The sequence below is a fragment of the Chrysemys picta genome, chromosome 17 (assembly GCF_011386835.1).
Source record: "Chrysemys picta bellii isolate R12L10 chromosome 17, ASM1138683v2, whole genome shotgun sequence".
Taxonomy (NCBI): domain Eukaryota; kingdom Metazoa; phylum Chordata; order Testudines; family Emydidae; genus Chrysemys; species Chrysemys picta.
The window spans coordinates 1,293,640-1,319,834 of record NC_088807.1 but is presented as its reverse complement, the minus strand read 5'-3'; the positions used below and the strand labels follow the sequence as shown (position 1 = coordinate 1,319,834).

The following is a 26,195-nucleotide window of genomic DNA, read 5'->3' as shown; positions in this document are numbered from 1 at the left end:
TGGGACCCTACACTCCGAGCTCAGATTTTCACATCAGTCACTGGCTCAGACACATCTGAGGAACCGGAAGTCTCCCCTCCTCCTGCGTCAGCTGGAAGACGGGTAGGGGCACGGGTCTGCTGCAGATCCCGCTCCCTGCCCTGTGCACACACCCAGAGGCATGCCCACGGACCCCACTGGAGCCACAGGACTCCTTTCAGAGCTGCTGGCCTGAGAGCTTTTGTTTAGGCACTTTGGTCTTGCCCGGGATGCGCGACAGGTCACCTGCTGAGCACCCCCATCTCTTGGCCCACCCAGGCCCCAGGGCTAGGCAGCACAGGATATTTGTAGCTGGATTGGAGGCCAGAATAACAAAGCCACCAGTGATGTCAACAGATTTGTCAAGCCTTTGAAGAGGCAGAGCAAGGTACAAGCCTGCAAAGGCAGTAATTGTTCCCCATTACGACCTCAGGGCAGATCAGCATCGCTGGACACAGCAAGGCAAGAGCTAAGGGGAGGGAGGGATAGCTCAGTGGTTTGAGCATTGGCCTGCTAAACCCAGGGTTGTGAGTTCAATCCTTGAGGGGGCCACTTAGGGATCTGGGGCAAAATCAGTACTTTTTCCTGCTAGTGAAGGCAGGGGGCTGGACTCGATGATCTTTCGAGGTCCCTTCCAGTTCTAGGAGATAGGATGACTCCATTAATTTATTTTTATTTTAACCTGGTCACAGAGGGCCCTGGCTCCCTGCTGCCCACTGCCCAGTGAGCTGCTCTCCCTGGGGGCAGGGGGCAGTTTTTACTCCTATCACTGCGGTGCGATTTTCTAAGGGACTATCTCCTTGCAGCCCCCGGGACGGGCTCTGATTCCTGACAGTGGGCCTCTGAGCGCCACAGCCATACAAGCAAACAGCCACTCCGCTGCATTGCCGGGGCTGTAGTTCCATTCCTAAAAGTGGGCCGAGACCTCATCTTGGACCAGTTCAGAACCCCCCAATCCTACCAGCAGGATCTGCAGGTCTTTGAGTACCAAAGATAAACCCATCAGTGCTTTAGATAACCTGGCCCCCCACCCAAACTAAGAAATGCTCTTCACTCGGACACAAGCCATGAGGGGGGAGTAATTCTGCCCATTGCAGGAATCCCTGGGCTATCCAGGAGCCAGGCAAAATGATCAGAGCGGTTCTGCCCTTCAAACTGATGCAGTGGGTGCCTACCTCCTTTGCAAATCCCAGCCGAGATGCAGAGAGGAGGACGGCTGGGGGATACGACAGAGACAGCCCTGGCAATGAACTCTCAGAAGTGCTGTGCCACTGGACAAGGGAGCAGGGCTACTAGTCTGTAATACTTTTACCTGCACACGAAGCATCCTGGGAGCAAATCTGTAAAATCCCATCAGCACCCAGGCAACATGCCGCTGATTAAGCGGCTTGATGGTTGCAGGGCATGTTACCGGGAGGTTCGTAACAGTTTCTCTCCCTCCTCCATTTTAGAGTCTCGGAGCCATTCGTTTGTCTCCAGACCAGCCTATCTACCTAAAAGACCAAGCCAAACCCGCCGTGGCTTTGGCGTCTGAGTCAGAAGAGCAGCTGCTGCATCTCCCTGCTCCCGTTCGCATGGACGAGAAACCCTTCCCCAAAGGGTTTGGTAAACAGTCAAGGCAAGAGATGGAAAGAGCAGTTTCCTTTCGTCAGGAGAGGCAGAGCTCCTTACACAGCTGTGGATTAACTGCCCGGTCCAGGAAATTATAGCGATAATGCTGGATTAAAACCGTGCTAGGGAAATGGGAGCCGATATCTGACTCCTGGTGCTGGTCACTCGGCTCTCTCAGAACTACCAGGGACCAGCCATTAAACCCTGTAAAACTGGGGAGAAATTGGCAGGCAAACCCTTCCAAGGCCCAGTAGCATCAACCCTCAGCATCTGCAAACTCTGTGTACATACAAGGCCTAGCACAACGGGGCCCTGCTCCCAGCTGTAGCCTCTGGATGTTACTGTAATCCAAATATTAAATTATGGTTAGACTAAGGTTAGGCGGAAAAGAGAATGTCCTTTAATTAACCCGACAAAACCGCCTGCTCTCTGCTATACACGTCTCCTGAGTTCGCAGAGAACACGAACACAGTCCAACACTATGACTTAATGTTCTCTTTCCCCTTGGGAAAGTCGCTGCCCCTCTGCAAAATGGGGACAGTAACCCTTCGTCTGTCTTGTCTGTTTAGATTGTGCGCTCTTCAAGCAGGCGCTGTCTCTCACCGCGTGTCTGTTCAGCACCTAGCACAATGGGGCTCCGGCCTGCGGGGGCCCTCCAGTGCTACTGTAATATAAATAATACATGTTGACTCACTAAACAAAAGGGCATTGAGAGGAAAGACTTTGGTCCCGCTCAGTAATGCCCCATTCGACTGGCTTTCCGCTAGCCACACCTGCGCTACAAAATTCACACACAAACAGCCCACAACAGCCGGGAGTGCAACGGAGCCAGAAATTCAGAGCAGGGCCTGAAATGTAGCCCACTGTGTCTAGAGAGTGCAGCCCAAGCAATACAGGTCATTCGCCACTAGACGAAGTCCTCCCAGGGAAAGGGAGGAGGCAGAGTTTGGCTTAAACCGGAAGAGCTGGAAAATGAACACATTTGAAATGTAAGCAGTAACCCCTTTGCTCAACTGTGTGCAGCTTAACACAAAAGTAAAGAAAGCAACTTACAACAAGTTGGCAAGTATCAGGGGGTAGCCGTGTTAGTCTGTATCTACAAAAACAACAAGGAGTCTGGTGGCACCTTAAAGACTAACAGATTTATTTGGGCCTAAGCTTTCGTGGGTAAAAACCTCACTTCTTCGGATGCATAGAGTGAAAGTTACAGATGCAGGCATCATATACTGACCTATGGAGAGCAGGGAGTTACTTCGCAAGTGGAGAACCAGTGCTGACAGGGCCAATTCATTCAGGGTGGATGTGGTCCACTCCCAATAACAGATGAGGAGGTGTCAATTCCAGGAGAGGAAAAGCTGCTTCTGTACTACATCCACCCTGAATGAATTGGCCCTGTCAGCACTGGGTCTCCACTTGCGAAGTAACTCCCTGCACTCCATGGGTCAGTATATGATGCCTGCGTCTGTAACTTTCACTCTATGCATCCGAAGAAGTGAGGTTTTTACCCACGAAAGCTTATGCCCAAATAAATCTGTTAGTCTTTAAGGTGCCACCAGACTCCTTGTTGTTTTTGAACAAGTTGGCAGTTTTTCAAAGGGACACTATTAAGGGCCCAAAAGCAAGCTATTCCGCTGGGTAGGAAAGATAGAAAATGTGGCAAAAGACCACCTTGGCTTAACCACGAGATCTTGCATGATCTACAAAATAAAAAGGAGTCATATAAAAAATGGAAACTAGGACAGATTACAAAGGATAAATATAGGCAAACAACACAGAAATGCAGGGGCAAGATTAGAAAGGCAAAGGCACAAAATGAGCTCAAACTAGCTACAGGAATAAAGGGAAACAAGAAGACTTTTTATCAATACATTAGAAGCAAGAGGAAGACCAAAGACAGGGTAGGCCCACTGCTCAGTGAAGAGGGAGAAACAGTAACAGGAAACTTGGAAATGGCAGAGATGCTTAATGACTTCTTTGTTTCGGTCTTCACCGAGACGTCTGAAGGAATGCCTAACATAGTGAATGCTAATGGGAAGGGGGTAGGTTTAGAAGATAAAATAAAAAAAGAAGAACAGGAGTACTTGTGGCACCTTAGAGACTAACAAATTTATTAGAGCATAAGCTTTCGTGGACTACAGCCCACTTCTTCGGATGCATATAGAATGGAACATATATTGAGGAGATATATATATACACACATACAGAGAGCATAAATAGGTGGGAGTTGTCTTACCAACTCTGAGAGGCCAATTAATTAAGAGAAAAAAAACTTTTGAAGTGATAATCAAGCTAGCCCAGTACAGACAGTTTGATAAGAAGTGTGAGAATACTTACAAGGGGAGATAGATTCAATGTTTGTAATGGCTCAGCCATTCCCAGGCCTTATTCAAACCGGAGTTGATTGTGTCTAGTTTGCATATCAATTCTAGCTCAGCAGTCTCTCCTTGGAGTCTGTTTTTGAAGTTTTTCTGTTGTAATATAGCCACCCGCAGGTCTGTCACTGAATGACCAGACAGGTTAAAGTGTTCTCCCACTGGTTTTTGAGTATTTTGATTCCTGATGTCAGATTTGTGTCCATTAATTCTTTTGCGTAGAGACTGTCCGGTCTCTACGCAATTATCACTTCAAAAGTTTTTTTTCTCTTAATTAATTGGCCTCTCAGAGTTGGTAAGACAACTCCCACCTGTTTATGCTCTCTGTATGTGTGTATATATATCTCCTCAATATATGTTCCATTCTATATGCATCCGAAGAAGTGGGCTGTAGTCCACGAAAGCTTATGCTCTAATAAATTTGTTAGTCTCTAAGGTGCCACAAGTACTCCTGTTCTTCTTTTTGCTGATACAGACTAACACGGCTGCTACTCTGAAACCTGTCATAAAAAAAGAACAAGTTAAAAATCTCTTAGAAAAGTTAGATGCCTGCAAGTCACCAGGGCCTGATGAAATGTATCCTAGAATACTCAAGGAGCTAATAGAGGAGGTATCTGAGCCTCTAGCTATTATCTTTGGAAAATCATGGGAGACGGGAGAGATTCCAGAAGACTGGAAAAGGGCAAATATAGTGCCCATCTATAAAAAGGGAAATAAAAACAACCCAGGAAACTACAGACCAGTTAGTTTAACTTCTGTGCCAGGGAAGAGAATGGAGCAAGTAATTAAGGAAATCATCTGCAAACACTTGGAAGGTGGTAAGGTGATAGGGAACAGCCAGCATGGATTTGTGAAGAACCAATCATGTCAAACCAATCTGATAGCTTTCTTTGATAGGATAACGAGCCTTGTGGATAAGGGTGAGGCTGTGGATGTGGTATACCTAGACTTTAGTAAGGCATTTGAAAAGGTCTCGCATGATATTCTTATCGATAAACTAGGCAAATACAATTTAGATGGGGCTACTATAAGGTGGGTGCATAACTGGCTGGATAACCGTACTCAGAGAGTTGTTATTAATGGTTCCCAATCCTGTTGGAAAGGTATAACAAGCAGGTTCCACAGGGGTCTGTCTTGGGACCGGCTCTGTTCAATACTTCATCAACGACTTAGATATTGGCATAGAAAGTACGCTTATTAAGTTTGCAGATGATACCAAACTGGGAGGGATTGCAACTGCTTTGGAGGATAGGGTCATAATTCAAAATGATCTGGACAAATTGGAGAAATGGTCTGAGGTAAACAGGATGAAGTTTAACAAAGATAAATGCAAAGTGCTCCACTTAGGAAGGAACAATCAGTTTCACACATACAGAATGGGAAGAGACTGTCTAGGAAGGAGTACGGCAGAAAGGGATCTAGGGGTTATAGTGGACCACAAGCTAAATATGAGTCAACAGTGTGATGCTGTTGCAAAAAAAGCAAACATGATTCTGGGATGTATTAACAGGTGTGTTGTGAGCAAGACACGAGAAGTCATTCTTCCGCTCTACTCTGCTCTGGTTAGGCCTCAACTGGAGTACTGTGTCCGGTTCTGGGCACCGCATTTCAAGAAAGATGTGGAGAAATTGGAGAGAGTCCAGAGAAGAGCAACAAGAATGATTAAAGGTCTTGAGAACATGACCTATGAAGGAAGGCTGAAAGAATTGGGTTTATTTAGTTTGGAAAAGAGAAGACTGAGAGGGGACATGATAGCAGTTTTCAGGTATCTAAAAGGGTGTCATAAGGAGGAGGGAGAAAACTTGTTCACCTTAGTCTCTAAGGATAGAACAAGAAGCGATGGGCTTAAACTGCAGCAAGGGAGGTCTAGGTTGGACATTAGGAAAAAGTTCCTAACTGTCAGGGTAGTTAAACACTGGAATAAATTGCCTAGGGAGGCTGTGGAATCTCAATCTCTGGAGATATTTAAGAGTAGGTTAGATAAATGTCTATCAGAGATGGTCTAGACAGTATTTGGTCCTGCCATGAGGGCAGGGGACTGGACTCGATGACCCCTCGAGGTCCCTTCCAGCCCTAGAATCTATGAATAAGGACAAAACTGAAACAAGGCAGATGCCCGTAGTAACGTGGCTGGCTCCTGTCAGCTACAATTCAAAACACCTACTTTTCTACCCGTTGTGAAAGGTCAGTGACCACGTTCCGTGCAGGTCTGATTCCCAAGCCTGGAAACAAGGGCCATCCTGGGCAGCGCTGTGCTGGAGCCAGGACGGTCAGGAACGGCCTTCCTTCACAATTCCCACATTGTGAGCCAAAAGCACAATGCTGGGCTACCGCTGAAAACAGCCAGACAATACACACAGAAGAGCCCCGTTTGTCACTGATCAGTGGGGCGCTTCTGAACGCAGCAAAACAAGGACACCAGTCAACTCAATGAGCAAAACCAAATCAAAACCAAATTAAAGACTCACAGAGAAACATTACCAATTAGACACAAAGGCAAGTCTGCTGCCTGGAGACAGCATGCTTTGCCCGCTGCATCTCTGTCGGGCCTGGAGTGCAGATGTTCTGGTGCTGAGTTCTCGGCTCGTCACGTGCGGATTTCAGTGCAGAATACTTCGCTATAACTAAAACCTGAGATTTTAACTGCATTGGTTAATTTCACTTTTCTGACTACCACAGAACGCTCGTGCAGCGCTGCTGCACAACCACTGACATCAGCTGGAGACGTGGGATACTCGCCACTTCTGAAAACATTCAAAGCCAAGGTGTCAAGTTGGGGACCCAAAAAAATCACAGGCCCCTGAAAATAGGGGTCAAAGTAGCTGGCCCAAGTTCCTGAAGTGAGTCAGCAAGATAGCCAGCCCTGGAACGCAGGAGTTTCCAGCACTCCGGTCTCTGCTGTCTCCTTAGACTTAGAGCCAAGTATAAGCACACACTGAATTTATTATAACCATCTTCTAACAGCTTCCAATTTTACTCCTGTTTATTTGAACAGCCGTTAAAACTCCAGAGGGAAATATTAACTCCTCCTGGGCTATGAACAACCTGTCAATTACTAACAAAGTTAGTTAAAAATGATCAACAACATCATTCCCCAAAGTAGCTTCATATTTAAATATTTTAGTCTGAAGCTTTACATTTCTCCTCATTGTAAGACAGACTCATTTGTATTAACCCCCCTAAAACCTTTGGCTGCAAGCCCAACAAAATCTCTCCCCCCAACAGAGCCAGAGCGGCAGGGGTTGGAATCCTTCAGGTGTTTGAGGGAAGAGCAGGGCCCACGCCCATGGCTCAGGCTAGGACACCACGGAAGCATTACATAAACTTGCTCAAAACTTAAGATGCAACAGTTACCTCAACTAGGTTGTATTATAATCCTCCATAATTAGGCCTTTCACTACATGCAGTTGAAAGGACCTGCATTCCGTTCTTTAGTCTCACGTGATGCAGAAGGGTGGAGATTTTACCTCTGCAGATACTAGAGCTTATAGAGTAATGCTGACAGAAAGGGCCTGAGCAGGTACATACAATATATGGCTTGCTGTAGCATGTCGTTCCCACCGGCCTCAGGAGCGTGGTCTCAAACTCAGGCTATGTGAGGAGGAGATGAGCCGTGGCAAGCTTCTGAAAGAGAAAAGATGGATTGTGTGTGAACTAGAGGCTAAAAGATCTAGGACCTGATCTTGCATGGCGCTCTGACGGCCTTCAGAGGATTGGGCTGTGAATCCCTACCCTGGAGCTACTAGCAGAAGTAGCCTCGTTGTTTGTAAACTGTATGAGCAAGTTACCCAAGGAAGCACATTGCGGGCTTTGCTCCCTATGGCCTTACTGCTAACAGGACAACTCCAAACTTCACAACAAGCGCAGACATCCACAAATAAATCTGTTAGTCTTTAAGGTGCCATTGGACTCCTCGTTGTTTTTGTGGATACAGACGAACACGGCTATCACTTTGCTCTCTGCTGGTCACAGCCAGCCCTTCATTCTGAGCCATTCACGTCTCCACGTCGCAACGTGAGTGACCCAGCATCCTCCTGGAGAGCAGGTGCTAGTACGTAGGGCACGGAGGCCCAGCCAACTCAAACAGCGCCGAGGCTGTGTACACAAGGATGGAGTGTGCAGGAACCTGACTGAAAGGAATGTGCACTGCGGCTTGTAGCTAATCCTTTCAGCAAGGAGCTTCTGCACACCCTCACCCCCGGTGCCAGACACCAGCGAAGACCTGCTCTCAGTCGAAAGAAACAAGACAAATGGCTTGGTAAAGAGAGGAGTTAAAGTGAGCTACTGTTGCTGTTTTAGAGAATTGACAAGGATTCCTATCAGGGGTAATAAAGTTATTACAAGGCAATGTACTTAAACACAGCCTGAAATGTATTAACCCTAGGGTGAGGCCTGAAGATCTGTTAATGATTATGTATAAACAGGTCCAATTTTCAACTCTAATTCCTCATAATTACTGACTCCCACATCTTGGTTCACACACCTAGGAGGAAAGGTTAGTGCTAATATTCCAAGATGATAAACACACACTCCTGTATATACAGCTGCAAGATCAGCTGGAATCGACCAGCTCCGTGGCCGAACCCCCTGAACTGCAAACAGCATTCCTGGAAATAAGAACTGCAACTGCTTCCTATGTTTCAATGTCTCAGGAGTACAGTATCATTTTTACATAAGCCTTATTCTTAACCCTTTTTAGTTACAAACTGACTTGCCATCTGAAAAAGTGATTTTTTTTTACTAATTTAAGAACTACCTCACATATCAACCCAGAAGCACCTTAGGAAATAAAACCAGGCAGAGATTTATAATGCCAAGTACCTTTTTGAAGAAATATACAAGACCAGAACTATAAGACTTTAATCTTACTGCACCTTTAACACAGTCACAGTTGCCACCAAACCATAACCATAACCTGGATTGTGAAACAAACGTCTTTAATGGCTATATTCCTTCTAAAAAGGCGTCTGAATGTTGGTCAAGGCAACACCGGTGCATGCGTGTGAAATGCACAGCCAATTTCAGACACTAAATTGTTTTGTTCTTTCTGAGAATGCTCATTTAGATTGTCAGAATAGTGCATCCTGTGCAAACCTTTCAGCGAGCCAGGAGTCAGGAATTCTGTCTTGAACAGAAGTGAAACCAAACAATTCTATTTACCCAGATTTCATGCTTCAAATGAAACCTGAATGGTGGGGGGATGCTTTGGAGACCCTCACCAACCAGGTGTTCCAACACAGTTTAGTTTCCATCATGTATAAAAAAAAACCTGTTAGTCAAAAATCAATAACGTACAAGAATAACTGCTGCAAAGGGACAAATGAACAGACGAGAACTAACCCAGCAAAGAGGGGAAAACCCGACCAGCCTCTCTGTAACGGACCTGGAACACCTCAGTGATATTCTGCAGGGCACTTGACGAGCCAGCAGAACACCAGCAGATGAACCCTAACATTGGCAACATCTTTATTTCAAAACTGCTCTATTAGATAAGTGCATCCCTTCGATCAAACCTAAAATTCATCAGAATATTTCTTCCTTTTCTTCGCCTCTAGATTTTTATTGTGCCTTATGCTACCAGAACGACAGACATTGATTGATAAATAGCAAATGTCTGACCACATAAGTGGAGGAAAACATGCAATCAAAATATTTTCTCATTACAGACAGAAAAAGGTGACCACTCATTTCACCCGAGAGCCGTTAGATAGACTAGGTGAGTTCCCGCCCCACCAAATCTTCTCCTAGACCTACTTCCTAGAGTATGTGCAGAAGGATCTCTAGAGTAGAGCCCTGCAAGGGACCGTTCGTTAATCCTGCTCCCGCTGTTATGGCAGCAGGCCCCACAGGACTCATAGACATGACCTGTGGACATGGAGCAACTGTTCACCGTGACCACTGGCATCCATCGGAGAGGAACAAATTAAGTAAAGCAACTCTACCAGCCCCATGAGATCTTGCTGGCAAGTCTGATGCACTTCCTGGTTGGCTCTGTCAAAGGGCTTTTGGGTAAAAAACAGATCTTAACCTAAGATCTTTTCTTCCATAGCCTTCCCACGTGAACTTGGGAAAGCCTCTTCAGCTCTGTGTAAAATGGGAACAGCCCTGCCTGAGCTCCCTCTCTGGTGTCGAGACCCTATGTTGGGACGTCTCTATGTCAAATTATTAATACACATTGTACAAAGTATGTTTAAGTAGTGTTACAACTGTGATAAAGCAAACAAAACCAAACAGATCATAAAGGCTGGAATGCTGGCCATGCCCTGTGCAGTGTTTGCCTATTTGTCAAGTTGAAGACACATAGTAGATTAATGTTCTGCCTAATTGTAATGGTCTCTTATTACTTTGGAAAACCAGGAAGTTGTTCTACTAGAGCTAACAGAAGTGCTAAACTGGTCAAAAATATCTAGTGTTAAAAGTCTATGATGACAATGCACAAGTTTGCTGCCCTTTTTTTTTTATATAAAGACTATAATACAGTGGCAAGATTAACTTGGAAACTATTTAATGTAGCGCATTACCTGAATTGACCATGTTTAATTCAAATTTCATTCTCTGTTTATTCAGAGCCAAGATGCTCCTTTTATCACTTGTGAGTTGCGACTCAGTAGCCGGGGGAACAATTAATGTGGTTACCGAGAGATACGTGCAAAGTATCGCAGCTTCCCTTCGATCTGATTTTCAAGAGACTTCCCGATAGTTTTTGAAAATACCTTATTGCTAAGCAGCATGGTATTTTTCAAGCCTTCTATCCCAGAGCTCTACGTTACAGGTCACACCCCTCTTCCCTGAGCGTATATTTAGGAAACAAAACATTTTTATGCCAAAATAAATTGTTGATCAGGTGAAAACTGAAAGCTGGCTTCTGAAAGGCATCCCTTGACTCGACAGCACAAGCTCACCAGCCTGTCTTTGGAAAGACCCTTTTTCCTACAAAAATAGTGATGTTTGTCCACCTACAGCTACGAGATCACCAAGGACAGGTGTTCCTATCAGCACCAAACCTCAGATTCTATCGAGGGCAAACTACAACCTGAAGGTGGGTGTGTACCTCCCTACATGTGTCAATAAAGTCACACCCACACAAGAAAACAACAGCATGTCTAAGATGCTGCTACAATGAAGGTATTACAGCTGCAGTTGGAATACAGTAGAACCCCTTTATCACTAAAGACAACTATCCCGCTGCCAAGAAAGCTTTATTGGGACGCGCACACAAGAGGGTCAGAGACCTGTGTCATTATTAAAACATGAAGTGGCCATTAAGGGGCTTAGAACACACGAGGGAAACAGCACACAGCCCCAACCAACCAACCTGCCCTTGTGCTGCCTGTTTTAACCCTCCATTTCTCCCACTTCTCCAGACTCTCCCCGCTCTCCAGCTCATCTACACTCAGTCCCTGACAAGGTAAACAGGAACAGAGGGTCCTGTTAGTCTTAAAGGTGCCACAGGACCCTCTGTTGCTTTTTACAGATTCAGACTAACACGGCCACCCCTCTGATATAAGGTAAACAGGGAAACTCCAGCTGAACATGTTAATATTTTTAAAGTGTCCCTCCCTCCACCCACACCACCCTAACCCGCACCAAAACTCACTATCCACCTGCCTGCATCATGACTGGTGAGATGGAAGGAGCCTTTTCCAGCAGTCCTGTCAACTCTTTTGTCTTGGCTTCAAGAGAACTCAGGAGCCTGGCTTGGCAAGGACACCACTCCCGGCCTCATTCCCAGCCAGATGACTTTATTACAAGCGAGAACACTCCCTACACATTTAATGAACAGCGGCAGAAAAACACAGAGCAGCTTTAAACACTCTCCCACAGACACTCCTAGGTAAACTGGAGCGAGCATAAAAGATTTACAGCAGCATTAATTATTTATTTGGTAGTGATACATTCGTACGTGTGCTGGAGAAACTGGAAAAACCTCTCGGGAATTCGGCGGGTATTTGAATAGCGGCCTCGCCATGACGTGTCCATGTGAAACAACAGCATCTATGCTCCCCTGTTGTAGGAGTATGCACAATAGGCCAAATTCTGCAGACAATGGGACTGGCAGAGGGATTCAAGTCAGTGCAGAAATTAGCTCAAAACCAGCCACCTCGTTGTCCCACGCCAGACAGTCAGCCGTAGCACACCTAACAAAGGCCTGTCCACGCGTGGTTTTTTTAAGTATCCATTAGAAGCAGTGCAATCCAGTAGACAGTCTACTGGGCTTCTATTCCCAGCTCTGCCACTGGCTTGCTGTGTGGCCTTGGGCAAGTCACATGATTACTCTGTGCCTCAGTTTCCCTTCCCCCACTCTTCCATCTCTGTACCTCAGTTTCCCTTCCCCCACTCTTCCATCTGGTCTAGCACTCATGAAAGCACTTTTGGGCAGGGTCTGTATGACTATGTGCAGAGCCTAGCACAATGGGATCCCAATCCCGGTTGGAGGTCCGGGTGCTACTTTAACAAACTATTAACAACAGATCCCTTAGCATAGCAGGTACTTACAAAGATGTTTCTGCCATGAGCCAAGTACTTAGCCAATGTGAAATCTGAGGAGGGGTCTGCAGCACTGTCCCAAGGCAGGAGCAGAGTGCGGAGGTGATGGTGTTTGTCTGCCTCACCCTGAAGGTCCTGGAGAAGTAGGGGCACCAGGGAAGGTCTCGGTGACCGAGTGGATCTAGGTATTGGCAGTTGTTCATTACAGTAACAATGGACCCTCTGGAGCACCTGAGACAAACAAGTCTTCAGAGAATCTAAATTCCTGCAGGACCAGATCGATCTGCACCCAAACTCAACAAACCTCTGCAAGAGGACCATGTCCGTGGTACGGACTTCTTCAACACAGGCTGTTTAGAGTCTCTGCTGGTGTGATCATGCTTAGATAGTGCTGAAGACTTCTTCAGTTCCAAGGCATGCTTTGTACCATGATTCTTCAAGGAGGTTAGTCTTCTACAAAGAGCTCCAAGGAAGACTGGGGCCTCAGCAGTACCTTTTCGGGAACATGAAGGCTCCAAAATAATCCATTTCTCTGGCGACTGAGGCTTTTCTGAGGCAGATTTTCTCTGAGAAGATCCAGAACTCCTCTTTGTGGAAGCACTGCTGGTATCCTCCATGTTTTTATCCCACAAAGATCTAAGCAAGCAGGGTACAGAGGTGGACGGGCCAGTATGCTCACGTGGAGACCGATGGGGGGGGTATATGGGCCTGGATCTGAGCTGGCTGAAGGGAGCGCTCCATCATGAGGAGCCACGTTGAATCAGTATATTTTCTAGATCTGCTCTTGAAGGATGAGCAGGTCTTGCATTGCGATGGTACGTGCACGTCTCCCCGACAGCAGATACACTGGGAATGCCCGTCGCTGCCCAGGAGAGATTCCCCACAGGCGAGACACCACTTGAATTGCAGGGATCCCAGCACACCATGGAGACAACAATCCCTGAGTGAGAACCCCTCAAACAGGGGGAGGGAAGGAGAGTCTAACGGGAAAAATTACCCTGACACTAGGGGGGAAGACTTATAAAAACTATAAGCTAAAGGGAAAAAACTAAAGTAGACTAAGGTGAAATTAAAGGACCCTCAGGGCGAGTAGCGAAGTTGGAAGTGGGCACACTACAGGATGCTCCATGCCGGGCCGAGAAGGCACTGCAGCAGTTTGCTTCCACAGCATGGAGAACAAAGAGCTCCAGAGGCATGCACAGGCCGATCGGGCACCGCTCCCGAAAATCTGCGATGGTGGTGCACGTACACCTGATATGGAGCACCCACAGGGAAGCTATTCGAAGCCGCAGCAAACTTTGGAGTTGATTTTCACTCACAAAGGAGAGCTATAAAATAAAGCTGCCCACTGCTTGTCCATTTCTAATAGCTTCAAAATGCAGCTCAGAAACCTCCCCAGATCCTCTCAACCCACCCCTGAATTTCCACGTTTCTGCCAAAAGGAGCCTGAAGCAACTTTGCGTCAGTCCCAGCTCTCCCAGCCTATAGTCCTGGGGCAAGGAAATCCTAGTGTGTGCTGTTGGGGAAGGAGAACAAGGCAAGTCCAGATGTGAGGTGACATTAAAAAACAAACAAGTGAGTATTTAGCTGTTGTTGCCTTTAGGCCGACCCTGACGGCTGGCGGAACGATGGCTGGGGGCTTACCATGCACAGGCAGCGCTGTGGTCAGTTTCCCCGCCTCTCTGGAAGGATGTTGGGGGAGAGTGCTGCAAGGGAGTCAAGGAAGGACTTGGGCAGAGCAAAAGGAGAGGGGGAAACATCTCTGGAGTTTTAGCAAAGCAACAGATGATTCGATGACGCAGCCGCCATGTTGGCTCCCACTGGCTTGGGGCTTCTCTACCCACACAGCTGCATTGGCTCACAGTAAACTTTCCACCTGCTTGGTTATCTGGTGCAGGAGGCTGAGTAGACACTCCGATTTCAGTTTAAACCACGCTGAGTTTGGTTCAGCTTAAATCAATTAAGAATAAAGTTAAACTAAACCAAAATAAGCCGCTCTTAACTGAAATCAGAGTGTCCAGACGGAGCCGTGCACAGGTGTGGTTTGCATCTAGACAAGACGCTGGGCTCTAACCTACTAATAGCGACTCTTTAGACGTCAGTGGGCCTGCTTCTCCTTTGCCTTGCCCCTCGACGTGCCAGCTTACTTACTACTCCTGCGCCGCGCTGGGCAGCAGAGTCAGGCCCCTTGTTTTCCGAGGACGTTGGATTGGTCCACAGGCATTTTTTACAATGCGATGTTAACAGGGCTTGTCTGCTCGAGGTTGTTCTGCGCAGCGGTAGCTAGGCTGGTGCATTTAAATGTGCTGCCTCGATGTAAAAAATGATTTGTGTTGGTGCTGCTTGCACTCCTGCAGTGACGTTTGTGCAACAACAAACCTGTGTGGACAAGCACACAAAGAGACGCATAACCACGCTCCCGGCCCACCCCTGCATTTTAACCTACACCTCTAACACTCTGATCACCCCCGGAAATACACCGACCTACTAGAACCATCAAATGAGTTGGCATGTTGCATTAACACAAGGAGCACAAAAAGAAAGTGGAGTTTTTCATTTCCTACAACATGCGCAGTGGAGGGCGTTTTCCCTTAGGTCTGTGGAAAGCTTGATTCAATCGTTTTAAAGAGCTCAAAATGAAACTAAGACGTATAGATTCATTGTGATTATGAATCCCACTCAGCGCAGAACCAGCCTGCTCTAGAAAGCTCTGAAAGACTCCAGACTTCAAAAGCTACCAGATTAGTTCTCCCAGAACTTAAGATCTCCTCAGTGAGGTCACCTTCTCTGAAAAGGCTGTTTATTAAATTGTATTTCTTTATCTGCTTAAGGAAGTTGTCAGCCAAGGCACTCCCCTCCTTTCAGCACATAACTAGGAGTAAACCCCACCCAGTTTTCCGTCTCCAACACTCACGCATGTGTGTATTCCAATTTCTCACTAGGAAGCATGTTAAAATGGACCTGTCCCCCCCCCCATTGTGCGTTACACAGATAGGATTCCCAGTAAGGTTAAGTGGAGAAAATAAAGAACGTAGTCCGTGAGAAATTTCTCCCGCTATTTGCTCCGGAGTTGGTGGCAGCTGCAACTTCAAATCTGAAATCAGAATTTCTAGGTAAAGTACTAACTAAAAATGCACTAAGTTCAATTGGGAAAAAGCCTTGGGCAGGGGGAGGGAATATTCCAAGTGCAACAGCAAGCAAAGAGAGCAGGTATTTCTGCAAATACCCAGGACTGAAATGTGCACTTCAAAAACTATTCTAGTTTTGGGGGAAACATTTTAATTATTAACCACAGACCTTTTGATAAACAGCACTAGAATTTTTGATGCCTCTAACAGAAAGCTCTATGGAGTGCATGCAGAATATATTTTTAACCTTCCATTAGCCCTCAGTGGAAAAGTGCTTGTAGTCCAAACTAGAGTCAGGCCTTCTTCCTTTTTAAAAGTAAAAAGGGGAAAGGAGTAAACCCTTATCTAGGAATGAAAAAATTATTGTTCCTTTTTTGGGACATAAATTATCTCAATGAAAAGAAAAACCAGTCTGAGTGTGGATCAACGTGATCCAGTCTCACAAAGAACGGCTTTTAGCAAACATGAATTGTAAAAATCAGTGTTGTAGAAAGAAAATACAGCCCTGTTTGAAGTATCAGTCATGTGGAAAACCTCAGCTGGCCACAGAAGGCCAACCCTATCAACAGTAAACTCAGATTATTACAGACTCTACTGCATCTCAGTTTAACAATTCATTCAGCCCCACAGGGATTCAGTCAACTGGCACAAGCCTCCAGGATGCCTGCCTTCCTTATGCTAGAGCTACTGTAGAGAGAGGGACTCCTTGGGATTAGCGTCAGCATCCCATGAAAATCGATCCTGGAGGTTTGTTTTCGTCCCCTGTGTAAAGTAAGCTGCAGCTAGCCCAGCTGGGGGGAAGAGAGCACAGAGATGAACCACGTACCCTTTTGAATATTTAAAGAGCATTTACAGGGACAATGTCAGGACTAGCGAGCTTAAAATTAGACCTGCCAACTTCATGTATCCCCCAGAGGTGCCTGTAACCCATTGCTCTGATCAGAAGGCTCCCTCTTCCCTTCTGAGCAACCAGGCGATGGAAATTCCCAAGAGTCCTGTCTGCAGACAGCAAAGTGGGATCAATTTTGCCACGAGAGGCAGGAGGGAGGGTTCAAGACCCACCCCTTGTGGCGGGGGGGAGTGGGAGAAGAGGTTGCTGGCATTTTAGATACTGCTACAGCCTTGGCTTGGGAAGAGGAGAGATTTCATTTTTTAAAGTAACAGGTTACACATGGAGATTCTCAGTACCCACAGACCCTTAGGTGAGGGAAATGGGCCCCGCTTCATTGACTTAAGCTGTGCCCATGTGCACCAGGTGAGGATCTGACCTGTGCCCCTCAAATTTATTGCTTGTGAACTACCAAACAATCCGAAGGCCGCACCAGAGCCCTCTAGAGCCCAAGATGCCTAGTTCTGATGGGACATCACTTTACTGGGGCAACAAATGGCTTCTGGGTACGTTCTCCACAAGCTCCACAAGGCGGACAGCTGCAGACAAATTACAACTGTCTGTTTAACTCCCAAGGAAAAGAAAACGGCGCCTCTGCTCAGCACACTTGCAAAGATAAGCCCTCAAATATCACGTCTGGAAAGAACACAGTTGGTTTTAAAGACAAGGCCCAGGCTGTGATAATTGCTTCTTCTAGGATGAAATTATTCCACAGCAGAAACTCAACAAAGGAGAACAGCTGTTCTGCAAGGGGAAGGGTTTCTAACTTCACTAAGACCCAAATTCTGAACACATTATTTCAAAAAGCCTTATAAAACGTGTGCTGGTCTCTCCTGCACCTTCAGCTTTGCTTTGAACGTCTCTGCCTAGGAACATCTACAAGATATTTCTAGTCTGTTCATCTTAGTATCACGGTACTGGGGCCATAGACATAACTGAGCGCCGCATAGACTGTAATATACTTATCCTCACACTCACATCAGGCAGGGGAGTGCTATTATATCCCCATTGTACAGATGGGGGACCGAAACACACAGAGGCTAGGTGAGCTGCCCACCGTCACAAAGTGAGTTGGTGGCGGAGCAGAGGATTTGAACCAGGTCTCAAGTCCAGGGTAGTGCTCTAACCACTGGGCCATCCTTCCTCTTAATCAGGGCACCCTGAATTCTATGGCTCTTGGAGGCTAGATTGCAATAAGCTTGTAAGTCGTGGTGGCAGCCTAAAGACAGTCACTAGTGCCAACTTAGTGAATTCACACACACCCCTTATTCTAAATCAAACCGCCATTTCCCTCCTTTTAGCCAGGTCCAATGAACCAATCTCTAAAATATATTCACAGCGTGAGTGTGACCTTGAACGCACCAAAAAGTCTGCTGTGCTTTCATGCCAGTGGCAAAGCAAGCAAAACACACTAGCAAATCAGAAGGCGGAGCTTTGTAACAGGGAAAATTACTCCTACAAAGCGCAGGACAAGAGAGAATCAGCCCAGTTTTGTTGCCCCCACGACAGAGAGCAAAGGTCTTTTGGCAGGTTTGAACTGCCACTAGCAAACAATCACGCGCCAACTTTGCGAACACACCTGACCTGTTTGTCCTTCCTGTTTTCCAAAGAGCATTTATGCAAAGCATCAACGTAAGTGAAGAGCTAGTTAATTAATAAGCATTCCCCCCTCCTCTCTGTGCTCTTCGCTCACGCTGAGGTTTAAATACATTGCCTGGCACTAAAGACCTTAGAGACAAGATAATTCTGTGCTAGATCAGTACAATTAGGGCAAAAAGACTGAGGAAAGGGCACAAATACAGCCAACAGCCCCCCAGGTACCGCAGCAGGAGCCATGCTTCAGATAGCTTTTACCCTAGGTACACGGTTTAATTCAGTTCCCGCTTAAGTCATCTTTTGAAAGAGGTCTCGCTCGAGCTTTAGGGGGTTGTTTAAAGAGGTATCAGTGACTTTAGTAAGTTGTTGCATTTCCTGAATCCATGCAATGACATGGTTACACCATTTTCACAAGCAGATTCAAGACCGAAGCTCTAGAGATGCACTCCTGGGCTGGAGACGGACATCAAGGGTTTGTCGCTCACATCTGGCTACTCCTGCTGCTAATTCACCCCTGTATAAAGTAATGCAAAAGGGGAGGGGTGGAATGGAGTATGTTCACAACAATGCTTCAATACAATGGCGCTCAACCTTTCCCACAATGGGCCCCCAGCCCACCTAGCTGGGACCCTCATTTCTTCTATCCAGATGGGACGGGCAAGGCAGTTTGTGCCGCCGCAGCCCTAATGGAAGTCAGAGTACACCAGCTAGGGCACTGCAAGGTCTCTTCTGCACAAGCATTTCCCATTATTGCACGAGCACCAGTGCAGCATGAGTGTAGTCGGAACATCGTTAGCCACTCGTGTCGTACACCGTGTCATCCAGAGCTGTTCTGGGCAGGTCCAGACAGCATAGCCACTGCAGCTGTGCTCTATGCTAGGGCTCCCATCGGCACTTATGCAGTGGTGGGAAAGTGAAGAGAAAAATGCACAGTCCAGGAGATTTTGCTGACATGGTAGCGTGCCACAAAACACTCCTCTCTCAGTCAGCAGAGAATGTGCATGCATCTCTGCCCCTGCCGGCCAAAGGAGCAGTTGGCCAGGGTTCGGGGAATGTCATGGCATCAGGGTACACATCAAACTAGTCTATCGTGCAGCTGTGATGAGAGGGCATCTGTACTGCAAGCCATGCCAACGCTTTCCAGAAGAGCAGCAGGTTTGGACTGTGGCAGCAAAAGTGTGTGTGTGTGTGTGTGTGTGTGTGTGTGTGTGTGTGTGTGTGTGTGTGTGTGTGTGTGTGTGTGTGTGTGTGTGTCGGAGACAGGAGAAAGTTACACCTGACTGAACCAGGGTCTCCTCAATTCAGGTAGGTTGGGCCTAAAACAAATACAAGTACACCTCTACCTCGATAGAACGCTGTCCTCGGGAGCCAAAAAATCTTACCGCGTTATAGGTGAAACCGAGTTCTAACGAACTTGCTTTGATCCACCAGAGTGCGCAGCCCCGCACCCCCATAGCGCTGCTTTACCACGTTAGATCTGAATTTGTGTTATATCGGGTCGCGTTGTATCAGGGTAGAGGTGTATTCAGTTTGGTTAAAAAGGGGAGTTTTTTAGCTTGTGGGGGTTTTTTGGATTTGTTTTTTTAAGGGTTGGCTCTGATTCTCCATCTCCTTGCGCCTTGTGCACTCATTTTCACTTATGCACAATGGATGCAAACACTGACATTCTGATTTGGTCGTGTTTCACACTCAATTTGCACGGGGTTAAACATATGCACAAGATGCAGGATGACAAAGAATCTGACACTTTGCGCTTCATTCTGTTGTAATTCTAGTGAAAGCGGTTTGTTTGAATTGAAACATATCCTTTGTAGCCTTTGCAACCCGGACAGTGCTGGGTCATGAGAACCTGAACGCTGTGACCCGGTTTGCACTGCCCAAGGCACGTGAAGTGCAGTAAGTAAAGAGAGTATGAATGGGGAAAAGAAAACTCAATTGTTTAAATTCTAAGACCTTTTAACAATCTCAAGTGTTCTTAGGAACAGCTCATAATTGATTACAAAGAAATGCCCTCCTTTTCCATCCACAGAACATCTCTGGAATTGATTTGCACAACTGGAATCCAGGACAAATTGCAATGTGAGTGGGCAACATGAAAGTGACAAGTTTCATCTGTGTCCCCTGGGGATCTCCTGCCCATTTACTGCAAGGTTACCCAACAGACGCACAGCAGCAGACTTCCCAAATAAATGCTCCGTGTCAACCCTGACAAGCATTTGCAAGATGGGCGGGTGGCAACATTTCAGGGGCATAGGTTCCACCTTAAAGACATGCCAAACACATCTTGATAAGAACAACCAACCCCTGGTGCATGAGAATATCAAATTCATGTGTGCAGGATACATACACGTTTCAAACTACACAAAAGACAAATCAGATCATCTAGGAAATTCTCGCTGAAAACGCACTGCCTTTGGAGTAAACACTGGGGCAGTTTTTAAAGTAAAAACTGATATGTGCAGCATGTGTCTTTATGAAAAGCAGCCCCCGCGCTCACTTTGGAAATCTAGGAGAGATAAGCCTCTGCCATCCAGCAGAAATCAGATTACAAAATAATCACTTACATTTGTCAACTGTTTTGCCCTGTATTTTTCAGCTAGTAGCACTAACCTTTTTTTTTTTTTTTAAACCACAACATCGGCATAATAAGCCATTTTGTTTCTTACATCTTTAAGAAGTTTGCTCCCATGTTGAGGCTTCCTAATCGTCAGCCTGCACCCAGAGAAATATTTTAAACCCGTGATAAAGCCATGTGTCAAGGTAGTGGTAAGAGAGCACCTCACACAATCTTAGCGCAACAAAACTATTCCCAGCTACTCTAAAGGACTAGCCCCTGGCCTGATAACGTTATGCAATTTCTTCCTACATCAAGGGTGGATGTTTCCAAGCACTTTGACCAATTGCCCTTCACATCTCCCCCGGCCCTTGTCACAAGAGCTCTTACTTTAATTTTAGTTTAAAGGCTCAGTTAACTTGCAGCGTAGGAATGTCTGTACCACTCCTCTCCTATTAAAGACTTAGTGTTCATAATGGCATATTGAACGGAAGTGCTTAACCTCTGCTCTGGATACAGGGATGAATAGGCTCTTTATACATCCTCACAAGCCCAAGATGAGAGCAAGCACATTTCACGTTTATCCCACAAGCCCTTGGTTCATTTATTTCTCACTATTGTCTTTCCCCAGAAAGCACCTTCATGTGCAGTTTATACAGGGAGAATGGGAGTTCCTATGCCCCTGTGCTAAAGAACAACTCGGAATAGGCACTGTTACTGCATTTCATAGGAGGAAAGAGTTTGTGCATCCAGAGTTGCTGCAAATAATATCCTCGATGCAATCAGGGTGGGGAGGCCAGGAGAGGAGGAGTTCATAGTCTAAAGGCTTATCTTTCCTGAGAGTAAAGGTTATTTACGATATTGATGTGCCAGCTACAGATGTAAATACCATTTAAAAGATTAAAACTATTTTCTTTAAATGGTTAACCGATTAAGCGGCTGATCCCACCGGCCAGCATGGCTTGGGATGGGCCCGGGCCCACTCGGGCTGGGCGGCACTGCTCCAGCTGGGTCCGCTCCGGCCAGGCGGCGTGGGGCCACTGGGGCCGGTGGGCTAATGGGTAAGACCTGTGCTTACCGGTTAACATTTTACATCCCTAGTGCCAGCCTCCTCCCAACTCAAAGTAACAGCTTCCTGATTTGAAGGAAGGAGTTCTTGTCAGGCTGGGAAAGGAAAGCCTGTACAGTGCAGTTCCTCATTCTGTCACTCCACACTGCAAATCTACAAGGTGCTTCTCTTGGAACAGAGTCTCCAGGGAAGGAAAGAGATGCCATGAAACGGTCACAGGGTCAGCAGATCCACCCATAGAGACTCTAATGCTGATAATTTTACATCTAATTTGATTGCAGCTTCTATTTCAGAAAACTCGAGAGAGCTGGGTTCTGGCATAATAAAGAGCAATACTTATCTAGCTCACTGCTCTCAGGACTTGATCGAGTTTAGAGGAAAGAACGTAATTGTGTTTGTGAGCACAGCCACTTCATTTGCGGCCAAGAGGTCAGAGACACTTAGCTCTGCTTTGAATCTCAGACAGATATGGATAGTTAACTACAGCATGGCAGATTTTCTTAAGCAAACAGATGTTCAGGCCCACACCACACAGGATCCTAAAGCACTAGCCAATATTATGTCCCAATACCCTAAAAATAAATCAATAAATCAGTCAAAGAGGAGGAGGGGAATCTTCACTTACAGTAATATTAGGAGATCTGGGTTAAATTCCCAGCTCCATCACAGACTGTGTCACCCTGGGTAAGTAACTGCTTCTCTCTAGGCCTCAGTTTCCCTTCTGTAAAATGGGGGTAATGACCCTTACTTTCTCCCAATGCCGTTCTGCTATTTAGATTGCACGCTCCTGGGGCAGGGACTGTCTCTTAGTCTGGGTCTGTGCAGCCCCAGCACAACATGGCCCCAGTCGCCCATCGGAATACAAATAATTTCTCCAGGGTTTTCAGGAACCACTACCCCATTTTCATTCAAGATAGTTTTGTGATATTCTATCAGCTGTTGCCTCAAGTCCCTAAGTAGCAGCCAAGCTCTCTAACAGTCTAGTCCAGTCACTGACCAGAAAGACACTTCTGCCATCAATGCGACAATGCAGTGGCTGGCTATTTCTAAAATAAGCCTTCTTAGACTCCGAGTCACTCCCAGCCAGCTCCGGACTGCTCTGAGGAGAGTCTGCCAGCCTGCAGATTGCCTAGCAGGAGAACTGTGCTAATGGCGCTGCAAAGCATCAAATGCTGCTGTGCTACAAGACAGGCTGAGTCAAATGGGCCGTCCTAAACCTTGTCAATTCCTTGGTCCTCTCCTCCCAAAGACGAAATCAGAAGACCAGTCTAGACCACCACATTTCATCCCACTCCAAAAGTGGAAGAGATCCCCAGTTCATTCATGGCTTCCCCCATTTGTGGGCTACAGCTCATGCCCTGCATAAAGGTTACTTCAAATCCATTACATATCCTTACACAAAAGACAAACCTATGCAACGTATTCTCTCTCACACACACACACACACACACACACAGCCTCTCTGGAGACCAGTTTACAAATCTAACACCCTGACACACGTGAGTCAGGCTTAGTTTGTCACGAGAGCAACTGGGAAAGGAAAAGGCCAACGGCAACACCTGTTTTAATTTAAGCAAGAATAAGAACAACATGCAATGAACAACGAAGGCCAGCAAATGTTAAGTGGATGCTATGAACAGAATAGGATGTTTGCTGCGTGCGCATAGTAGATTTCCTTAGCAAAGCCCCAAAAGTCTCAGTGAGAAAGAAAGGTCCCACCAGAAGCTTTAGAAAGGAAGAGGGATCATGCAATGGGAAGACGAACACTGTTCACACATCAGCGGCAGAGCCAGAACCAGAACCGAGGTGCCTGACTCCAGTCCAACGCTTTAATCACTTCATCATGCCGGCATGGGGAGCGAGTCACCAGTTACCTCGTCCGCTGCCCTCTCCTGCACCACAGCACATAACGTGATTAAAGCACATGCTACCCTTAAACGTGCGCCATATGCTTTTCAAAGTAATGGGAGTCCCCCCATAGTCTTACCCAGGGGAATGGTGAGATGTGGCACAAAGGAAACAGACTCTGTCCGATTGCTTACTCAGCAGCTGTCTCTAGCAACCCAACCAAAGGCAGAGTAGGTTGCGGGATCAAGAGTTAAAGAGCTACACCATTTGCTACCTTTGCTAGCAAACACTCACTGAAACTTAGAGTCCAGTCTAAAGCATTTGCAAAAGCACCACGGATATTTTTTCTGACGGAGGGTGCCTCTAACTGGCTTGCTCACGAGACACATTACAGAATGAAAATTATCTGCATTGTCAGGAGATGGAAGCCCATGAGGAGACAGCCTATTACACAGTTTGATTTTCTGCCTCACTCTGCGTTTCCTCCTGCAACCTTTGCTAGCTCAGTGGCTCCTCTACGCAGCTTTGGCATAAAGGCCAAGCATTTCAAAATAGATCTCTTGCCTCTAGTTCCCCATTACTTGGCAAAGCGAGGAAGAATAAGCACGAGGCGACTTCAGTAGGAGTTTGGGTTAATCGTCGTCTAGTGGGACCCAGCAGATGTACGTTCCATTGCTACGATCATCGTACCGAAGAGGAAGCACCTCACATTTTTGACGCGGGGAATTCTTATTTCGGCAGGTCTGCACTAAAAGGGACCCACAGGAGGCTGATGGCAGTGGGAGGTCTGTGCCTGGAAGAGGAGGGTTATTCTGGGGGCTGAGAGAAATTCACTCAGTGCTGATGGACATTCTGAATCCGAGCGAGAGATCGGACTGCTGTAACGTTCTACCTGGCGCCATGCAGCTACCACACCTGGGGCAGAATGCTGCACGGAGCTGCACATCGGGACCACATTAGACAAGTGCTCTGAGACAGGCATTGGCTTCCAATAAGCTTGTGAAGCGGGCCCAATCGCCCCTCAGTTCCTTCGCCAACACAGAATCCAGGTGTTATCAGAGGCCACAGTAGCAGGGAAGGAAGGTGGGTCCACTCTTAGTGACTCAAACAGTAACCTGACAGGTATGAGGTGGGCACACAGGCAAATCAGACCGTGATCGGAAGGCAGTTCTGCACAGACATCAGACCTAGAGGCCTCTGTGAGGGAAGAGTATTTCGTAAGTGTGTGTACCGATCCCCAGGTGGCTGCCCTACAAACTTCAGAGATGGCCACACTGATGTTGCCTGGGCGCTAGCTGAATGAGTTGTGGGCCTGCCTGGTGGTCTAGACACGCTAGCTGATACCAGTTTAGTGCAATCAGTCAGTGGCCCATTTGGAAAGCCTTGGGAATGAAAAGCTTGACTCCTTTCCTTGTCCGCAAAGCAATAAACAATCGTTTGATTCTACCAAGTAAAAGGAGAGAGCCCGGAGTGCACCTAAGGTCTGAAGCCTGACTCCCCTTGACTGGTGTGTGGTTTACGGAAGAACACTGGTAAATGTTCCATCTCTTTTAGATGGAAGTCAAAGATCCCATTAGGTAAAAATATTGGATGGGCTTGTATGGTAACTTTGTCCTATGGAAGACAAGGTATGGTGGGCCTGCCATGACATACTTGCCACTGAAACAAAACACAAAGTATCAGAACTGCTCCAGGAGTGGGGGAAGCCCTGGCTCTCAGATGAAGGAAGGAAGAACTGGGCACCCCTCTTCCTTTTTTTCTGGGGAATTAGAAAATGAGACTAAAAACCCTTACCCCTGAATGGAGGCAGAAACTCTTCTGTCACCCCAAAAGACAGAAGCGAGTCCACTTCCTGTTGCGACAGGAGCCTTGCAGGAGGACAGGGAAGAGAGTTGTCCCACCTCAATGATTTCCAGCACCCAGTGGCCCAGACAATAAAACAATCAGTCTCCAAATGAGGTAGAAAAGGGGGGGTTCAGAAGTGAGTCATGTGGTCCTCAACCACACTGTCCAATTGGCAAGGAAGAAGCTGAGGGGCTTCGTTTACGAAACTGCAGTTTCTATGAAATTCCAACAGCTTTTGAGGAACCTGCCTAGAACGTGTCTGCTGTCTACCCAGTCTTCTTCTAGGCTGTGGGGTCTAAATACCTAGAGACCTGAGAGAGGCCCAGGAATCCTTCAAGGAACACCCCCCTCCTCCATTTTATTGCTGAAAGGTCAGCACCACCAGTTGTACTCTGCACCTCCCCAGGGAGTCCCAAAGATTGCAGACACGGTGACCTCTCTCATTACAACAGAAGTTGCCACAGATCTTCCAATGAGATCAGAGGCCTCAATCGCTGCCTGGAGGGAGGTTCGTGCCACTAACTGCTCCTAGGCATTTATGCTCATCTCTAGATTCCTGATGGCGCTTGTTCGCAAACTCGCTCACCTTATGCCAGTGAAGATAGTCATACCTAGACAATAATGCCTGGTAGCTGGCAATTCTGAGCTGGAGTCTGGCAGGTGTAATCCTTTCTCCCGAACAAGTCCAGACATTTCAGTTCTCTCTCCGTAGGCTTGGCTCCCCGTTGTCTAGATCGGGGTAGGCAACCTATGGCACGCATGCCAAAGGCGGCACGCG

At 46.8% G+C, this 26,195-nt stretch overlaps 1 protein-coding gene across 5 annotated transcripts in view; it reads right to left on the bottom strand.

The window, feature by feature from the left end:
* The window catches only part of SIPA1L3 (signal induced proliferation associated 1 like 3), a 116,607-nt gene that overhangs the window by 77,310 nt on the left and 13,102 nt on the right, over positions 1-26,195 (bottom strand). For 2 of the 5 annotated variants that reach the window (XM_065571383.1, XM_065571385.1), the window contains exon 2: positions 7,356-7,625. The exons of 1 other annotated variant lie outside the window; for it this stretch is intronic. The gene's annotated coding sequence lies outside the window, so the exon portion shown is untranslated. The remainder of the gene's footprint in view (positions 1-7,355; positions 7,626-26,195) is intronic. 2 more of the 5 variants (XM_065571382.1, XM_065571384.1) reach the window with 1 other exon arrangement.